This window comes from Desmodus rotundus, chromosome 13 (assembly GCF_022682495.2).
Source record: "Desmodus rotundus isolate HL8 chromosome 13, HLdesRot8A.1, whole genome shotgun sequence".
NCBI classification, from domain to species: Eukaryota; Metazoa; Chordata; class Mammalia; order Chiroptera; family Phyllostomidae; genus Desmodus; species Desmodus rotundus.
The window spans coordinates 2,136,877-2,158,172 of NC_071399.1; positions in this window are offsets into that span (position 1 = coordinate 2,136,877).

A 21,296-nucleotide genomic window follows, 5' to 3' on the forward strand; every position below is an offset into this window, starting at 1 on the left:
TGCCTTTGGTCCTTCGCATCATCCAGACTCCTTGAGTCTCCACCGCAGGTATCACTGCATGACATCTCACATACGCCTATGCACACACGCACACACACCAAACACACACACACCGATGCATGAGGTCACACACGCACACCCACACGCAGCACACAGCACGTGCAGTTCTCCGCCGTCCCCAGGACCCTCATTTTCTCACCCCCTGACCCCCGGCCTGACCCAGCCACGCCAGCCGTGGCTGCCCCATGGGTTCTCAACCCCACAGCCTCAGCTCTTGCTCACGGGGGTTTCGGATTCCAGACCCCACGGTCACGCTCTCTAGCCACCAGCACTGCACACCTGAAATGTAAAAGGACCACGCAGCTTAAGCAATATCCCTTGACTGAAAGTAGGTGCCACAGAAAGCAACAGCTGGGGGACAGGGGACAGGATAACGTGGGGATATTTTAGTAGAGCCGTTTCCTACTGCCCGTACGAGGCTTCCTCATCCTACAAAAGACCAGTTGACTTTATGAGAGAGAGAAAGAGAGCAGAGGGAGCTTTGGGTCAGCAATAAAAACATCCTTCTCAGAGAAGCACAGCGGAAAGATTTTATTTTCCTCAGCCTCCTCCTCCCACGCGTCTCCAGGGTCCCTGGGTTCAAAGGCTCCGCGTCTCCACCTGCCGCCTTTGATCAGCATCACAGAGCCCTGAGTGCTGCTGCAAAGGCGCTTGACTGCTCTGGCTCCCAAAGCCCTTGACGGCAGCTCTGCCAGCCTCCTCAAGTTCACTTCCAGACACTACCTTGACGAGCTATGTTTACTTCCGCAGTCAACTCTCAAATCTACAGAAACACACAGGGAGAGCGGGTCTCTCTCACAGAGCACACCCCCAACCGTATGCTCCTTAACCCACTTGGGTCCCCAGGTGGGAACCTACGTCATGTACAGAGCAGAATGGAGGGTTTTCTGGTTTTGCCTTTAGGCTTCTTTTGCTATTGTTTGTGCATCCGCGCTTCTTCCTGACGCGCTCACTGTCAGCAACGGCCACCCCGCCTCACCCTTCACTGCACAGTGCGGACCTCAGTCATGAAGCAAAGGAGGCCGCTGGACAGAATCGAACCAGCATCTCTGGTTTTCATTCAATAATGGCGTTTTTGAGAGTACATTTGTTTGCTGACTCATTGATCTGGTACAGAAATAACCCTTCCAGCTGCCCCCCACAATAGCAACAAAAAGCACTGAGCAAAAATGAATTTATTTTTATCTTTCGTGCTGCAATCAAATTCTGAAACTTGCCAGAGAGAGTTTGGACCAGCATGGGCTTCTACATTGTGTTGAAAAATGTTGATACAGAGATGCAAAGCATTAGTTAGACTGCCCCCCAAAATGAGCCTTTCCATCCGGGTGTTCCTATTACACAGAAGAAAGAAATTTCCTACCACCTTTGTGGAACCCCGCAGTTCCATGCGCGCCCCGTAGGGATGCTCTGAGGTAAAGAAGTGAAAGAACACAGGCGTTTCCCTAGCCTTACTCCTGAGGTCACTGTTGGTTACCTTGTCTGCGTGCACAGAAACAGGAACTCACCCCCCACCCCGCCCCAGGCACGAAGAAACTATTCACTCCCCATTTGATAAGTATTCACTGCTTCCTTATGAGGTGCCCAGCACTGTTCCACATACTGGGGACACAGCAGTGACCAAACCAAGTCCCTCTGCTGTGGAGCTGATGTTCCCTGGGGGAAGCCGGTCAAGGCCAAAGAAAAGGAAGAGCAGGGGAAGAAGACAGAGAGGGACGTGGGCAGCCGGGCCCAGGGCAGGGGGGTCTGAGGAAGCCTCTCGGAGAGGCAGCGCAGGGACGAGGCCCGCAGAATGGCGGCCGCACTGTGCCGTGAGCCAGGGGATGCCAGGGTCCCAGCTTCTGAGGCAGGAGGATGTCCTGCTCGCTGGGGCTCAGCAGCAGAAGCTGGGAGAAAGCAACGGGCATCAGAGCCTCGGAAGGACTCAGGGGCTCAGCGTGTCCCCGCGAAATCCAGCTGGGCGGCCGAGGGTGCCCCTGGCTGTCCCTCCAGCCCCCGCCCACTCGGGGAGGAGAGCGCTGACTGGTGAGTGCGACAGCAAACGGCCCCACTGCTTTTCCTCAGTAACTGAAGGACCATCTGCCGGGTCGGAATAGAAGGTTTCAGTTGTGAGGCTTGAACGTCATTAGCTTCCTTTCAAGATATGTTCATGTGATGTCCGTGTGCAAAGTTTTCTGTTTTCAAACTCTGGTCAAAAACCCTAAAGAAGGTGGGCACAGAAACCCTCTCGGGCATCACAACAACACTCAGGAGTGACGGCCATGCCAGCACCACTGTGCCCTTCTGAGCCCCTGAATCACCATGATTTGGGGGAGCAACAGGCCATGACTTGGTACCCGGGCCAGACACCGGCGGGCACTGCATTGCTTTTGCGAAGCAATAAATTGATCAAAAAAACCCCCACAGTTCCAAAACTCAGGTTGCTGCAAATGGTCTCTTCATGACTAAACATCATGTCAGTACGTAAGGCGTTTTCTGATTAAGGATGGAGGTACATAACTTCTAAGTTTTTATACAGGAAGTCCCCCCTGGGTGACAGTGATTTATCGAAGCTCACTTCTGGGACGCAGGTCATAGCAGACTCCAGCCAATGGACCTCTTCAACTCGCTTTCTCCATTCTCAATGGTGCGCGGCAGAAGTACCCCAGAACTGTCCCACTGGAGTCTTTCTAAACAGTTGTCCAAGCCGCTTACAGACGTTGTACATTTTTACAAACCGTGATTGGCAGTTTAAATCCTACACACATTTTTCAGGCTCTCACGGAGCTCCGATGAGGGTGTTGCCGCACGGCCAGCATTTGAGTCTGTTCGGCTCTAAAAGCCAGTCGCTGTCCCTGGGAGACAGACCCCGAATGCACCGGTGCCCCATGTCGGCGCCTGCTGGTTTCTGGATCCATACCCTCGTTAGCTTGCGAAGGAACTTGGGAAGCAGCCCAGGACAGGCAGCAAAACTAACTACACCTACCCAAAATTCGTGAGATGCACATTTCAGCTAAAAGCAAATGGGAGGCAACACCACCTACGTTTTTAAACGGACGCTCTATTTACGGGGCTCACACATCGCACTGCGCGTCAGTGGTGAGCAATGTCACACTGACCTGTGTCGGTGGGTCGAGATTGGTCACGGGCACTGTGGGAGGAAAGCTGGTGACAAGACTTCTCGCTACTGACGCGACTGTGTGTGCTGTCTGCTACTGTATCAACACCGTTGAAGATTAGGCAGTGCAGTATCAAATTCCCTGCCAGACTCGCAGGTAGAGGAAAGTGCAGGCACTAGAAGGCAGTCAGCTGACACCGTTCCAATGGTCCATGTGACGTGTTTCCTACGTTAGAGCAAAGCCGGGCACAGAGCCCTCAGGGGTCACCTGTCAAGGACTTTGGCCTCATTCACAGCTCTGCTGCACATCAACATAAACGAACAGCTTTTCTTCCTTCCCTTTTCACGACCCTGTGCTAAGCTTGGAAGTAGGTCTGGAGCCCATGTTGGCCTTCACCTATACACGGTTGCATGGTTATCGCTAACTCCAAGTTAGCCCATTTAACTACTGACAAACACTCTTCTAGGCTCACTCTGCAGCCCAGAGCATTTACTGTCTTTCTGTAGGAGGCAGAGATAGCACGTCCACTGGAGCAGGTAACAGACCCCCTGGACTATCTTCCATTTCCCAGTTTGTCCGCTTATTGGTAGCTCACGGTAATAATGACTGAAGAAGGGCTGGAAAAGGGAAAACCGAAGGAATGCACCTTAAAACACCTCTCCAGGTACTGAAAATTTTATTTTCTAGTCTTAGTCAATCTTGGGAACAATTCAAAGTTAAAGTTATAATAATTTCAAATGGGTAGAAAATAAATTTATATATTGTAAAGAAGAAGAAAAAAAGGTATACATTCCCGGACCCAAAAGGATGATTATTCGGCTTTAGACTATAATACTATATAATATTAGATGTCACTTTGTTTTTAGGGCTTTTTTTATTTTTGCCAAATACCTCCTTCCTAACCACTTCGATGCTCATCATCCCCAGACAGACAAAAGCGTGCGTGTGGATGCCTTTTCCCACACTCAGTTTTGAGACGACGTGGAGTATATTTGGGCCACTTCATGATTTCTCCATGAAAGTCACTTAGGTCTTAAAATGATTGTTAAAATCATCGTGTAGAATTAAAGAGATGCTTAGATAAAAAGAATATGCACATATAACCTTTGCATCAATTCATCTCGACAAACAACTCCCGTATGAAGACAGCTAAAATATGGCCGGTCCCACTGAAGTGTGTTTCAAGGTTTCTGGCTCGGTCTCCGGATGCCGGCTTCACCATGGAAACCAAAAGGCAAAGGAAGACCAGCTTTACCTCACTGGAGTCGCAGCTCCTTTGAGATTGTGGTCACTGTCTAACCAGCCTGGAAAAATACCCCTCTACTCTTTGCAACAAAGCACCAGGGCTTTAGCTCCGGGGTAAGGTAGTACCCCTTTCTGTGGACCATCCGTGATTTGGGATTAGGTAGCGCTTTGGGGGTATATTCTAAATACACACTTATTCACCAGGGAACAGCATGTACGCTGCTAATGTTACATTCTTCTCTGTGGTAAGAGCACTTAAAATACCAGAGAAACAAAGTGCGTTTGGCGATGACCCAGTGAGCGGCCCTTCTGTAGCCCCTGCAGGCAGGTGTTCGCTCCACCGGCTGCTGTGCTTGCTCCCTGTGGTCAGCGGTCAGCGCAGCAGCAGCCCCACAATGGGGAGGCGGTAGAGCCGGACGAGGGGCCCCATGGCTAGGGCTCCCACTGCAGGGCCCCCGCTAATGTCTCAGTGACCTCGGGGCTGTGGGGCCCAGGGCAGGGAGTCCTCATCGCCACTCTTCGTATTCTCCTCCGGGAGTCCTCACCCTGAAGGGCGGTCAGCCACAGGCCAATTGGGCGACCACATAAGTAGGGCTGCTACCAGGGCTCTCGGCACTCGCTGGGCTCCTGCCAGGCACACCCAGTGTCCTCTGTGTGCAGGGCAGGCTCACACATGCTGCACGCGAGAATAAAGCAATGCAAAACCAAGGGGGCTGGCCTGGCCGGTGTGGCTCCGTGGGTTGGAGTGTTGTCCTGAAAGCCAAAAGGCTGCGGGTTTGATTCCCAGGCAGGGCACATCCCTATGTGCAGCTTTAATCCCTGGCCAGGGCACGTAGGAGAGGCAACTGATGGATGTTTCTCTCCCTTCTTTCCCCTCTCTCTAAAATCAATAGGTGAGGATTTAAAAAATCACCATCATAATAAAATAAAACTAAGCTTATTTCTAGGTCTAAAAACGTCCTATGATTCTCACTTGTATCTTACAATTATGTCTATGACGATCATCCTTTGTACCTCGGACCCTAAACTCTAGCAGCATCCCGACTGAAACCCAGAGAGAAAAACGACATCCCTGGAGTTTCAGACGTCCTGTCAAAACTTGCTCTTCAGAGTTCCATCATCGATTTCTACTGGGAACTTTTAACAAGTGTTTATTCAACAACGGCACGACAATTCCCCAATACTGGTGGCCTTTGAATACCAAATGTGTGTGCCAAGCTTGCCAACTGCGGTATTCAGATCTTCATGTGCCAAGTCTCCCGCCCAGTTGTGTGGCAATCGCACGCCCGAGCGTGTGGACTGCTGTGCGTCCTGAGGCTGCTAACGCCCCGTAGGCAGCCGGCCTGCTGAGCGGTGCCATTCATCAGGCGTGGTGGGGAGGGCGCTGGCTGGGACGGGCTCTCTCCCCCAACTCCATCCCCCACCCGGCCGGGTGTGAAGTCAGCCCAGAAAGGAGGCAGAGACATTTTCCCAGATTCCCGGCAAAAACTGCCCCCAGTGCAGATCCAGAAACAAGTGGAATTAAGGTAGCTTAAAAGGAAGCATGTTTTTAACTTCTAAGTTTAATTTTCATTTTTGATAGAGAAGATTTTGCAAATCAATCACTGGAGATAAAAACTGCAAACTGTGGCATCTTTTCTTCATTTTCAGCCCAAATCCCGCTGGAACCTGACTATTTTCACCACTCTGAAGACGGGAGAGGGATGGCTCTAGTACTGGAAAGGGAAACATTGGTAGATTCACACTGAATGTAAAGCAGATATCAAAAGGGAGTAATTATAGGGAAATCGCCCATGTGTAAGACTATTAAAGGGCTTTTGTGTGTGAAGCTGTAATGCGTAAGTGACATCCTACAACACGAAGATGAGTCTCTGCCACCCGCCTTGTCCTCGGAGTGTGTCCTCAAGTAGCAGAATGATTGATCTCGTGGCTAATTTTACCTCGGCTAATGGGATTGCCAGCGCTCTTCCGGTTTTAATTCCTGTTTGAAGATTCCTGACTCTTAGTAACTTGTGGCAAGTCCTACAGTGTAATGATAAGACCTCTCATTAGCCACATTTATCCATTCTGGATACATTGCCTTGAAGCCCACACAGTACAACCTCTTCAAACAGCAGCGGCAACCCAGGCCTTGGAGGGTAAATGAATGAGGAAACCCTGGGCGGACAAGCCAGCGCGGCTGCGGGGGAGGCAGCAGCTGGAGGACACAGGGCAAGTCCACCCGCGTGTGCTTCTCCTCGCATGCTGGGCAGACCGCAGGCCACGTGCTCGTGAAACAGGCCACGCACACTGTTACCCGGCGTCCCGGGGACTTGAGACCCCGGGCACTTCGTGCAGGCTCTCCGTTATGTTGGCAGGTGTTCCTGGGAGCTCACGCTTTCACTTTGGATAAACAAGACTTGCGGGCTTCCTGATTCATCACCTCTGAACCCTAATATCCACAGGCCCCCGTACAGATTGCTTCCCCGGAGCAGTGCCGTAGGACTCTCCTTGTTCCACGGAGCTGAAATAATTACTGAATCTATTGCTCCTCAAAGGTACTACGATTTGTCTTTATTCCCCCCAAAAACCCTGAATAAATATTAGCAGAGTGTTCTTTTTTGCCTCTCTCCTGACTCCCAGCTGAGTTAAACTTTTTGCAAAATAAGGATTGACTTGCATGATTGGAGAGTTTGATCTGGCTCCCAGGCAGGAATAAAGGCAGAGAAAAGACGCCACGCTGGCAGCCACTTACTTTCTTGTAAGACCTGGAAAAGTTTGCTTAACATCGCTCAGCTTCCGTTTTCCACATGCAAAATGGGGATAAGAGCAATGTCTGCCTCACAGTGTTTTGTGATGATTAAATGGCATAGTCCACTTGGAAATTATAGCATAATGCCTGACAAATAGATAACACTTATTAGTTGTTATTAATACTTAGTTTGGGGGGTCTGTTTTCCCTGTAACCCAGTCATAACAAACAAGCTACACATTGCGCGAAATCCAGACCCACCTCACACAAACCTTTGGCTCCCCCGCCTTCGGAAATAGGATGCTCTTCCTAAAAAGAACGACGACTTATAACCACCCCGTTTTTGTGCAAACAGTGATTCAGACAGACGGGTATGCCGCAGAGAGAGGCCAGCAATAGGCGATGCGAATGCAGGACCCCCAGACCTTCCCATCATGCACAGCGCCTGGACGTGGATCCATTCTAGACAACACTGAGCGGAGGCCAAGGGCAGCAGGAAGATAATGTGGAAAATAACGATGCTAAGGTCCAGGGAAACAGCCATCCACCCACACACACAGCATCTGACTAGACAGATGACCGTGCGTGTGTGCTCTAACATGCTGTTCCCGAGATCCTGACCTCGGACCGGGGCACCGTCCAGGCATCGCTGGCAAGGCTTCCCACACACCTGCAAGGCCTGCTTCCTTTCATCCCTCTGAGCAATGAGGAGGAGGTAACACGTTTTCTGCAGACTGGCCTTGGGTTAAGTTATGTCAGGCATATATTAGTTTAAAAAAAAATGCAACACGTATTCCATCAGGAATCTAGAGTGTAACCTGGCACACCTCTTTAAAAGTGGCCGTTGGTGTTTAGCAGGCTGAGCTGAGAGGCCTCTGTGGGTTTTCTCAGTACATAAGGAAGGATTTGTTAATCCCGTCTCCAAGGGCAAATTTTCTCACTCGCATCCATCCACCCACCCACCCATTCACAGTGTTAGTGCGGTAAGGCCCAGACGCTGTGCTGAGTAACAGAACACGAAAACAGACATGCTGCTACCTTCGGGAGTGCCATAGTCTGGTGGTGGAGAGATCAGTGTAACCGAAGCATCATATAAATAACGGGAAGTAATCGCTGACTCATCGTGCTTCCAAACAGGATTGCGTGATGCTACGAAAATGTGTACTAGGAGTGACTGACCTACTCGGGGACCAGGCCACGCTCACCCGAGATCTGAGAGACGAATGTGAACAAACTGGGCGGAGTGGGTGGAAAAGAGGTTTCTAGGCAGAGGGAGGGGATGTCTACTAGAGCCTTTTTCTTTCTTTTTCCAAAAGCCAGTGGAAAGCCGCAAAACATCTTAGCCAAGACAGGGCCCAATGACATGTGATCACTGTGTGTGCAGAGTGGTGTGAGTGGAGGGTGGCGGGTGAGAGACAGACCCGCTGGGAGGCTGTACCCCAATCTAAATGCAGATCACGGTGCCCTGTCCAGTGGAAATGTACATAAATTCAGTAGCAGAATTTGAGAGAACTTCAGCAACAAAAATTTTAAAAATGACCCTCAAATTCTGGCTTCCAAGAGTGAAGGCTCTGTTTGTACCCCTGGAGACGGGGAATTTTCAAAAGGACCCGCATTTGATCACAAAGAACCAGAATTCTTACATCTGGCCCTTTCCACCGCAAGGCCCCCCCCCCCCCCCCCGCCGCTTCAATCTCCTGGAGGCAGCGTGGCAGCCCCCACATCGCTGACCATGGTCTCTACAGGAAGTCAGGACGGAGCTGGCTGGGGTGCGCTGGGAGCAACTCAAACTTCAAAAACAGAAATGTGAGAGTAATAAAATGTGCTTCTCTGCCACCCTCTCAAGCTGTGATTTTTCTGCTGCCTCCCACTGACACCGCTGGGCTTATTATTGGTAGAGTCAGCTCAGTTCTCAGTCAGCTTCTTATGCTTCCAGTCACAAGCACAGCACAGGGCTCCTGGGACTCACACAAGGTGTGGCAGCCTGCGTCCTTCATGGACGCTCTGGAGTCAGTCTCTTTCCTGCTCATCGGGCTTGTCAGCTGGAGAATCCAGGTGCCCATGTCCCTGCTCTGGGAGCTGAGGGCCAGCCAAAGGTTTCGGCAAAGCCGCGGTCCCTGGCTCTCAGCACCCTTCCCCAGCCGTCAAACCCAGCAACAGCACATCGCTGCACTGTCCCTCCCCATTCACACAGTCGACAATGGTTCTCTGAGTTCAGGACACGTGTGGTCAGGTAGATGAGCCCCATCTCCTCACAAGGTCCCACTTCACTGTCCCTTGCCCTTGTCACACCCGCAAGTTCCCTCTTACCACATAAGGTGAGATGTTTGGACTCGGGGGGTTAGGGTGTGGCTATCTTTGGAGGGTGAGGGCATCATTCTTCTACCACAACTTTTTACTGTAACCCCCAAATAATGCTCTCCTCTCCTTCCTAAAACCCTCCAGCTTTGCAACAAGTAGTGACTGAGTGATACAAACTGGTAACGTAGATTCAGTCATCTACCAAATCCCAGGTTTGCCTCTTCTGCATTTGCTGAAGACACCAGCCACTGGGTCACTATCACAATTCATGTCGCACCTTCTTGGTGACAGCAATGTGGACATAGACAATGCTTCCAGGGCTCTGTGCACTCGGTACCCAGACTTTGTCCTTTCCTCACTGTGGCCCGTGCCCTTCCTAGGCCCCCACTGTCATGGCCTTATTGCCAAATTCTTCAGTCTCAACACCAAGCACTGTACGCTCCATCTCCTTCTCTCTCCCGACCTCGCTCTCACTGACATCTGGGCAGTAGGAGGTGCCTCCACTACCAAGCCCGACATTCAAGAGTTCAGGCGCCTCTGGGAGGAGAGCCCCCAGGCCAGCTGAGCCACGGGCTGGCAGGAGGCTCATTCAGCACCATCCATGTTTAGCAGGTAGCTCCTGCTCTCTGGTAGCCTTAGAAGGAACGTCATGTGCAAAGTCATCCATCTTGCTACGTGACTGCGGAGGACAGAGGAGGGTCAATTGGTGGCACTGAGATTCTGACTTAAGAACTGACACTAGAGATAATCTGGAGACACACTGTCTTTTGTGACTTGTATCTCCCCACATCCCTTCCTGATACAGAACTCGAACATTTAAAGCTCCAGTTCCTTAAAGGGGAACTCACGGTGCTTCAATTGTCCATGAAACGGATCAATGCTCTTCAGCAAGTCGAGGCCAACAGTGTATTCCCAGATGTCGAAGGACTATCACATGTCTCTACCCCTAAGGCTAGTGCCTTCCGGAGTCCCCTAAAGCCCTTGTACTAGTTTCCCAGTTTCACTGCTCAGCTCTAGAAATTCTCCAGAGTAGGATGCAGGATTCTGGGGGAATTTCAGGGTTTGAGCTAAAATGAGGAGCTTCCTTTCTTTTTCCCTCTTTTTTTTTTCCTAAGACATGGCATTGTTTACAGAAGTTCCTTTCCTGGAAAACTTGCCCTTTCCGACACCCTTTCTCCCAGAAAGAACTGCTGCATGGTTTTTGCCGGTCATCTCTTTGCCATTCAGTTTATCTCGTTCCACGCACCCATCCTGCGCCTCGTTCCAGTACTTAATATCAGGATAGCTCCCAAGTATGTCTTCCACTGCAGCACTCCCTCAAACCACCCTGACGTCAGTGACGATGACGTCCTACAGAGTGAACGTGTGCCAAGCGGAAAATCCACACGACTTGTACCTGGTGAGGCGAGCGGTATTGTGCTTCCTCGTGGTGCCTCAGAGGAGGCCTGGGTCTGCTGTCTGCCTGTGTCGGGGGTTTCCATGCAGATAAAAGAATTCGAACTTTTTGGGCTACTTTTTGGTGGCTTGTCCACGTTGCTGGAGAAAATCATTTTTTTTAAACCTCTGTGAACCGGAAGAAACAGGCAGCAGCAGCTCACCTGGCTCTGCAGCCCCACAGACGCGGAGGCTCAGCAGGGCCAGCCCGGCTGTGCGGAGCACACGATAGACGGACTCCAGCCTACGCGCCCTCCCCTATTCCAGAACACGTGCCTTTCCCTCTGCACAATCTACTGGCGAGCAGCTCTCTGCAGCCCATCTTTCTGGCTCCTTGATTGCGCACCCCAGACCAGCACGTGCTAGCACTGATGGAAGCCTCAGAGAAAGGACAGCCTGTCTCAGGGACCCAAGAGGCCACACGCCTCCACGGGGACTTCCCTGCTGGCAGTGCTACCATCACTTCAGCCTTGTCACTCTGGAGTAGAGGGGACGACACCTGCCTCCCCGCCCAGACACCCTGGTGCACGGTCAGTGGTATAGCTGCTCCTGGTCCCTAACGCCCCATGTCGCGCCTCTGCCCAGCTGTGAGTTCTGAGGGGACACTGAGCCCCGTGACTGTTTGTATCACCTGTCATACCTTCTTTTTCTGTCATCCTCCCCCAAGGGCTTATTAATATTAGAGAGAGAAAGAGAGTGCTACATCCATGTGAGAGAGAAACACCAATCAGTTGCCTCCCATACGAATCCTGACCAGAAATCAAACCCACAACCTTTTGGGGCATGGGACAACACTCCAACCAACTGAGCCAGCTGGCCAGGGCACTCATCTTTTTTCATTGCTCACTCAGCGTCCCAGAAGACAGGACCTGCCATCTACGACGTTCATGTTACACGATGTACTGTGCTATGACGTTTCACTTCCTGTCCATCAGCAAAATGTCTGGCTCCTCCTACTCTGGGTCAAGACTTCCCACATCTATGGACCAATGTCATGGCAGTCTACCCCCAGCAGGCCACACCGCTTCAGCCAGGCCCAGGTTATTGCCCTTGGCTTTACTTGAATATTTGCATATTCATATTTGACATCCTTCTGATATGTGGCTGACACTATCTCTAAATGACAAAGTAACAAGTGGCTTTACTTCCCTTCCAAATTCTGAACATATGATTTTTGGCAGTCACCCAAACACATCTGCACAATATTCTTTTTAAAAGAAATGCTGCTCTCACTGATGTCTCACTGCCCAGGTAGGATCTACCCCAGGTAAAATGTCCACATAACAATAGTAAGAACAAAAATAAAACATTTTCCATTTTTAATCCCTTCCCTCTTTTAAAACATCCCATCATTGTTTGAAGGCCTCTAGGACTGTGTATTCAAATTAGATCAACAGGCAAAATTCAATAAACCGCAGGAGGGAATAACGGCCCTTTGGGAAACATGAATTTTTCCCATGTCCAGCTTAAAAGGGTAGACACGGGACATGGAGGTCAGGAGGTAATGGGTATGAGAGAGAAAAAAATCTGATCTAGCAAGGGAAAAACTGGCTCTGCCAAAGGCCAACAGACTGCAGGGCTGGGAGAGCCAGTGTACATATTGGGATACCTGACGGAATAGAATTCTCTCCTCCACATCCGGCAGCTTTGAAGCTGATGCTGCGGCGTGGCTGACTGCAGTGTCAGGCTGTGCCTCAGATCTCCAAGACGCACTGATCCGCTGGTGGCCAGTCTGAACCCTTAAGACAACACCCCTCCCCCACCCCCGGTAACCAGCATTCCACTCTCCATCTTCACAAGGCGGGCTTTTCAGACCCCGATTACAAATGACACCACACAGTATTTGTACTTCTCTGTCAGACTTATTTCACACAGCGTGACGCCCTCGAGGCTCATCCGAGTTATTGCGAATGGCAGGGTTTCCTTCTTTCTCGTTGTGTGTGTGTGGGGGGGGGAGGGCACGCATGTGTGTGTGACATCTTCTTCATCCACCTCACACATGCCCGATGTCCACGGTGCCCTTCCCCGCACGATAAACTTGGATCCCACTCAGCAACTTCTCCTGGTAGTTTTCCTTCTTCAAAGCTCTCCGCACTCTGTCTTTATGCCTTCCAATTTACAATAAGTAGGATATGACACAGACATGCTGAGTCAGGTGGCTGTGCACACAGGCTGGGATGCAAAAAGCAACGTCACTGGAGCACCTGTGGGAGACGAGGCTACTGCAGGGAGGACTGGCTGCAGGGGGCTGCGCTCGCTGGGAGGTCCCAGAGGAGGGATCAGCCCGTGCACCTGGGGGCAGACACGGATTCAGAGGCTGAGAGCCGGCTCTGTACTCACAGCGCCCCGAGAGCTCTGCGGGACGAAGAGAGGGTGGAAAGGCTTTGCTCTGCCACCCTGAGGACGACCTTTGGGGAAACGGTCCCTTGCACGTCCCAGATCCACAAAACATGCCCTTCGTTTTCTTCCATAAGCTATGCACTAAAGCACGTATGCGCACTTGATAAGCAAAATAAATTTTCAGGAAAAATTTCATCAGTCTTCTCCCTTGGAATTAATCAAGTGTGTGTGTAATTAGAGCTTCTTTTGGAATAAGATGATCCACACTGAAATGATACATTCATGCCCCAACATAGAGAAATGCAATGCTTCTCTTGCACCGTGTTGGTTTGCCATGAAAAGAACAGCAACGGGCGGCCAGTTTTGGAGTAAGTCCATAGTATGGCTGGAAGGCTGAGATCTAATGTATGAAAAGAATGCAGGACAGTTTGAGCACCTTTTCATACACCTGCTGGCCATCTGTCTGTCTTCTTTGGAGAAGGGTCTGTTTCATTTCTTTGCTTATTTTTTAAGAAGATTATAGGTTTCTGTTGGGCTTTGTTTTGGAGGCTGCCTTTTCTTTGTGGATTGTCTCCCCTTGCTGGGCAGAAGCTTTTTAGTTTGATGCAATCCCACTGGTCTGTTTTGCTTTTGTTACTTGTGCTTTTTGGTGTTATATCCAAAAAGTCATTGCCAAGACCACTGATGAAAGAATTCAAGATGACACAAACAGAAAGATGCCATGTGTTTATGAACTGGAAGAATGAATGTTGTTAAAATGCCCATACTACCCAAAGTGACCCTAGAGCTTCAATGCAACCCCTTTCAAGGTCCAGTGGCACTTTCATAGAAATAGAAAAAATTAACCCTAAATTTCATCTGGAGCCACAAAAGACCCTGGAAACCCAAATCAATCTTAAGGTGGGGGGCAGGGGATGGGAAGCTAGAGTCATCACACTTCCTGATTTCAAAATATGTCACAAAGCTACAGCAATTAAAGCAGTATGGTACTGGCATAAAGACAGACATATAGACCAGTAAGCTAGAACAACAGCCCAGAAGTAAACCCTTGCCCATGTAGTCAACTGACCTTTAACAAGGGAGCCAAGAATACACGGTGGGGAAAGGACAGTCTCTCCGACAATTGGTGTTGGAGAAACAGGATATCCACATGCAAAACAATAAAATTAGACCCTTACCTTATACCACACTCAACAATGAACTCAACATGGAGTAAAGGTTAAACTTAAGACCTCAAGCTGTAAAGTTCCAATAAGAAAACAGAGGCAAAATTCTTCGTGACGTTGGCCTTGGCCCAAACCATTTTAGAACCAGCTGGCCAGTACCCCTGGGAGCAGCTCTGTTCCGTGGCCACACAGTCTCCCTGACAAAGCAGCAGCGTGGACAACAGCCTGCCTCCCGGGCCGGTGGTGCCATGAGGCCCGAGAGGCAGGTGAGGTATTACAGGAGGCGAACCGCCAAGGACACTGCATCGATTTTTACTAACAGTTCCTACAGAGGCCAGCACTGAAAAATGTTTCAGGTGAAATGGTGGTTGTTTTATTAAGAGGATATACTTGGATTTATGCCGTCATGAAACTGTGCTTACTTAGGGACAAGTTCTGAGAGTGAGGAGGAGAAAAACAGGTTCTGTTTCCTAAGACAACAGAACTGTAGAAATAGATGTGCTTGTTTTATTCTGTACACACTTGATTCACTCGACCAGTGTTTTGAGGGCCTTCTCTGTGCTAAGGACTTGGTTGAACACAGACAATGAGGTTTAAAACCAAAAAACAACCCAAACCAATCAAAACCATGCTCTCAATACAACACGATGCACGCTGGGACTGGGGTCAATGCCGTGGGCTCCAGTGCCCAGGGCAGGGGCACTATGTTCTGGAAAAAGTGGGGCACGCAGGGGGCCTTTCCAGAAGAGATGGTGGGGCTTGCGTCTTTGAAACAGGCATTACACAGGGAGGGGAAAGATCCCAGAGAAGCAGGTAGCACCCAAACAGTACACACACCCACATATGCAAACACGTGTATACATCCACATGCACAGACATACATGACACACAATTACATGTGTGTGTATCACTTTTTCCAACTGCATGGCCCTCGCTGCCCTGGGCCAGCACAGCACACACAAAACAGCGTCCACTGTGCAGATGAGCATCGAAATCCCAGAGAGAAGGACAAAATTCGGCAGCAATCAGCTCCACCATCTCACTTTACAAAAAATCTAGGGCTGAGATGAAGAGAGAAACATCGCTGTGGCTCTCCTGAAGCGAACACACATGGCATGAAATGGTGTGGTGTCGCTAACACATCCGTGGGTTTTTTTGGTGTAGGTTGAAATTTTTTTTAGGTCAGAACTATTCTAGGCATACAGGTTTTTTTTTTCTGGTAATGAACCAGATTCTGCAAAATCTTCCAGCTCTCTGGCTGTCGATGCCACAGCTGTGGGAATGGGTGGGCCTGGAATGCCTTGGTTCAACACGTGATGATTCTTTCTCGTGACTCTTCACGAAGCTTATTTGCAGCGGCCCTAGGTACTAAGACTCCTGTATTTTTGTGTCATTCTTCCAAGATGATTGTGTGATGACAGTTTGGTTCTTCAGACTGCTGAAGAGTAAGGCGGCCTTATTTTTACTTTTATTTAGATAGCAGTTTTGCTGTATTATGTGGTTGGGTTATGTTTTCCAGCAAGGCCCAGTCTCTTGACCTTACTTTGGTATTTCAATCCCTTTCTTCTTCATTTGCCTTTATTTTAAAGGTTTGGGGAAATATGATTTAAAGGAAAAAATGTGCTGAGATAAAGTCATCTGGATGTTCTCCATCTCAAAAATAAAAATAAAAAGTATTGATATAGATTTTAAGCTCATTAAAAAACTCTTCAATTTTCCAATAGTGCATTAAATCTTAGCGAAGCCCCCCAATTCAAAAAATGTCCTTAGTTCCATCCTTTGTGTTCTGTTCACCTCAATCTATGTGAGAGCGGAGGGAGGGATGCCGCTTTCAACTCTACTAATGGACATCATTTCACTACTTATAAAGCATTGCCATCGAGGAAAACTTGAAAAGCAGTGAAAGCATCAAAGATGTGCAAGATAAGGTAAAATTATGGAATCGAATCTCAGAAAAAACTAAGGCAAATCCGAGGGTAAAGCCCACCTCTTTTTCCTATAGAACTAACAGAACTGGGAAGGATCGGTTGATTCTGTAGGGTGAGAGCAACTGAAAGCAGCTAATGAGAGAAAGCCGTGCCCCTGGCACCAATTCCTCTCTAAGCCAGAAGGACCGCCCTCGATTGCAAGTGGGCTGGACCATGAGCCTCAGGTTTCGTTTGGCAGCCAGCGTCTACCCCGCGTCTTCCCTGCGCCTGTCTCTGGATCACAGAACCAGAAACACGGCCCTTGGTTTCCAGCCTCTCTCCCCGGCAGGCCTCCAGCTTAGGTTCTGCCTAATGAGCAGAAGGAATCACGGGGTATCCAATGGGCAGCAGTGTTCAGAGACCTGCAGGGCTTCTCCCAGGAAGTCCCCACATCTTGGCTGCAGGCAGCTTCGGTCCCTTGCAGCAGTTTCCAGAGATTTCCACAGGCCAGCTTCCCTGTTGTTCTCCCACATTTGATCTCTCTGAGTATCAGAGACGGCGTGCTTCCTGGGGCAGCAGCTAACTGATACCCTCAAGGGGAGGAAGAAGGGGACAAGCGCAGCCAGTGGCATCAGCTGGGAGGACCAGAGGAGCAACGCCTTGGGGCAGAATCTCCATCTTTTGACTCATGTTATTTCTGAAAATTACTGTCCAAATTATGGTAATGCATAAAGACACCTGGACACAAGAAAACAAGTCTCTATGTAGCAAAATGGTCAGAAACAACAAACAAAAGAGTGAAATGTACCAAAAGATGCTGGCTTGTCAGGGATTATTGGTAGAATATGCTTGCTATATCGGACTAAAAGACAAGCTTAAAATATCCAAAGAAACAACAATCACAGAGCAAGTTAGGATAAAAGAGAATAAATTATTAATTAGAATATAATGACATAGCAGATTAGAAAATGAGAATAAAAAAAGTCTTAAAATTTAAGAACTGAACAGATGAGCTTAAAAGTATATTGGACATAGCTAAAGATAAAATTGTTGAATTATAAGACACATCGAAAAAAATTACTACAAAAAACAAAGCAATACGATAAAAAATACTTGAAGACAAAATGTGTTGTTTGTGCGTAAAATAGCTGGCCACGGCAACACAAGTCAGGACAGGGATAAATAAAAACCTCCAGGAGAAAGTAGATTATAAGTTACTATGTTAAAAGTACCTGTTTTATTTAGAGGAAGGAGTAAAAAAATAAAGGCTGTACCTTTCACAGTAACAGAGTGGAGAGGGTGTGGGGAAAATAATCATTCCACAGGAGAGGGAGGAACAAAGAAAGTGCAGAACGAGACAAACTAAGTGAAAGCACAGATCACTCTTACTGCCAGTGGCCCACTTAACACCACCGCCATTCAACAGAATTAAACCCAAAACACCACCACCGCCATTCAACAGAATTAAACCCAAAACACCACCACCGCCATTCAACAGAATTAAACCCAAAACACCACCACCGCCATTCAACAGAATGAAACCCAAAACACCACCACCACCAATCAACAGAATTAAACCCAAAACACCACCACCGCCATTCAACAGAATTAAACCCAAAACACCACCACCACCGCCATTCAACAGAATTAAACCCAAAACACCACCACCACCGCCATTCAACAGAATGAAACTCTCTGCTACACAGAAGAAATTCTCAGACTAGATAAACGCGCTTCCGCCTCTATGCTGTTCACGAGTGACACCTTTAGTAACTGCATCCCAAACTGGAGAGGAAACGGGACGGGAAAATCAGAGGCCCCATCTCTGGACAAATGACACTGCTGCATCGGCAGCAGCATCAGTCAGGAGGTGAAGCCTGTGAAGCGGTGAAGCTGACAGTCACTCTGCTCCGAAATCGCGTGTGTTCCTGAAAGCGCGAGCGCTGTGCAGGACCCGGCAATTCAAACCAAACCCGCAGAGCGCTCGTGGCTCCCGACGAGATGGAGGCGGGCGGACCCAGCACCGTGTGGTCGGTGACACACACGCTAACAGTGGACAGCCTCGAAAAAGCAGCCGAGGCACAGTCCCACCCGTGTTAAACACTGGGAATTACAGAACACTGCAACAGAGTCATTTGAAAAAGACCTAAAGGTTTGCTAGTGGAAATGGGCGTCGGAAACATCTGTTGATGAATTGTTATGAGGTGGTGAGAGGAAAGCTATCTGAAATTAGAAGCAAAGGAAAAATCAGGGAAGGAAGGAAGGAAGGAAAGGAAAAAGGGAGGGAGGGAGGAAGGAACAGAAAGGAAGGAAGGAAGGAGGGAGGGAGGATTGAAGGAAGGATGGGAGGGAGGAAGGAAGGAAGAAAGAAGGGAGGGAGGGAGGAATGAAGAAAGGGAAGGAAGAAAGAAGGGAGGAAGGAAGGGAGGGAGGATTGAAGGAAGGATGGGAGGGAGGAAGGAAGGAAGAAAGAAGGGAGGAAGGAAGGGAGGGAGGGAAGGAGGAACAAAGGAAAGGAAGAAAGAAGGAAGGAAGGAAGGGAGGGAGGAATGAAGGAAGGAAAGGAAGAAAGAAGGGAGGAAGCAAGGGAGAGAGGAAGGAAGGAAGAAGGAAGGAAGGAAAGGAGGGAGGGAACCAAGCCCCTCAGTGTGGAAGGGTGAGGATGTTTGAGGGGTGTGAGTGGCACGGGAGGAGGGTGCACTTTCCTATGCAGCTCAGCTCAGCTCAGCTCAGTGCAGTTTTATTCACTTCCCCACTGTTTCTCAGGGACAAAATTCACGCATAAGTAAAAATGAAATCCACGTTTTCTTCAAATTGTCTGCTGATATAGCCATTGTGTTTGAAAAAATTCAAGTTCTCAAAACAAGCACTGAAGTGGAACGGAGCATGCCAACTATCTAAAAAATCACTTCAAAGTGGGGAGAAACGTTTCTGTTATCCAGGAAAATACAATGTCTCCAAATGTATACATTTCAAGACATAGACAGATAAACAAAAAATCAGTTATAAAGTGAGAGCGTTTAAGATATCTTTCGCATAACTTGATTTTTAAAAAGCAGACGAAAGAGCGAGCTAAGGGCACAGATCACTGTGACTAACACGCGAGCTGTAATCAAAGGGTAAAATACGGAGACCGCAGTCCGTCTTAGGACGTAGGGAATATTTAGGAAGACTAACCAAGTGTAGGGCTATAAAACAACTATCCGCAAATTTCAAAAAGCAGCGACTATATAGTGCGAGCATATTCTCTTAGGACTGTGTAGTTGTGCTATGAAATGGATAACTGGACAATAAGAAAACCAGAAAACCCTCATATACTTGGAAATGTAGAAACATCTTAGTAAGTCATGGGTTAAAGAGGCAAAGACTGTCTTCTAATGAAAATATACAAATCAAGACGTCTTTCACGTACCAAATAAGTGTATACATGGGCAATAGGAACAGCTAAAAAACTAAGTATCCTGCTCAAAATAGAAAAGAAATAAACATGCGTGGAAAATGATGAAATAGAAAACAAGTACAACACAGGGAATGAACAAAGAAGAAAAACTGACAAAATCGATGAGGCTGACAAAAACCAAAAATAAGGAAGACAAAATTGAAATCAGGAATTGAAAAATAGGACATTTATAGACATGTTAAGAGATAAGAAGACATGATAAGCAACTTTCATGGAGGTCATTTGAAACCTCAGATGGAACGGACAAATCCCTGGGCTAGCACAACTCCAAAACCCCACCAAAGAAGAGAGACTCTGAACATTCCTAAAAGCATTTAAAAAATGGAATCACTAGTGAATCCCCCACCCAATGCACACACAGACACACACGGAGAGTCACATACACACTCAGACACACATACATGCATCCCGTCACACCACGGGCTCGGAGCCTGGGGTCTGGGGGCACTGAGTGGAGTGACCTGCACTCAGAGGCCAGGAAGGCCGAGTGAGAGCTGTGTTTGAATCCGAACGGTCACTGCACTGGCAGTGACATGACTGAGACAGTGAAGACCACAGGCCCCCTGTAGCTGATCCATACAGGGGATGTGGCCTGAAGCACAGCCCCCCAGACCTTCTCCAGCCCCGAGCTGGACAACTGGATCCTCCAGTTTACACAGGAGAACAGCAGGCAAAACACCTAGAAACACCCAGACAAAGAGAAGCCGTGAGACGAGACTCACCTGCTGGGTTTGAAACCAGACACAAACCAGCAGCACAGAGAAGAGCAGCGGGAAGGGGTCCAAGTTCATGGGAAACTCAGTGGATGGTACAAAGTTAGACGCGTGGGGAAAGATAACCTGAAGTCACTGCCTACGCCATATACCACGTTCAGCCTCAGAGAGATTAACTAGGTAAAAGGAAACTTTAAATCCAGGATTCTTGATTGGCCCCAGTAATGACAAGCTTTTGTTTTCAAACCCCCCCCTAAAAACACGGGAAGCAACTACATAGCAAAACAAACAACACAACGACACAACCCATCCCACGTTTACAATCAGATTAGACAACTAAGTCAGTCCACGAACTCTGAAATGCAAGCAAGCGAGGACAGGCCCCCAGCACCTGGGACTCCCTCACTGTGAGAGGCCCCCCGGGCAGGGCAAGCCGGCAGAAGCCGGGTACCTGGTGGCCAGCACCGTGAGGATGACAAACAGCCACGAAACGCCAGTGCGAGTCCTAGGAGTCCGAATGGTGCCTGGGTCTCGGAATTTGCCCAGATGAAAAAACAAGAGCTTGGTTCTCCAGCGGACTGAGGCAACAACAGGAGTAAGGGACCGGGGTGTGTGGGGAAGCGTGGCGGGGGCGTGTGGGGAAGCGTGGCGGGGCCGCCACGGGAAACACTGGGCAGGGCCTGGAGGGAGAGCTAAGATGTGGAGTCTTCGTGAGGCGCTGAGGAGCCACCCAGGAACCTGAAGCAGAGGCATCCTCCTGTTGCGGGGACCTAAAGATGTTGGGCGGCTGCGTAAAGAAAGTGCTGGCGGGTCCAGGAGCGGACCCAGGGAGAGGGTGGTGGCT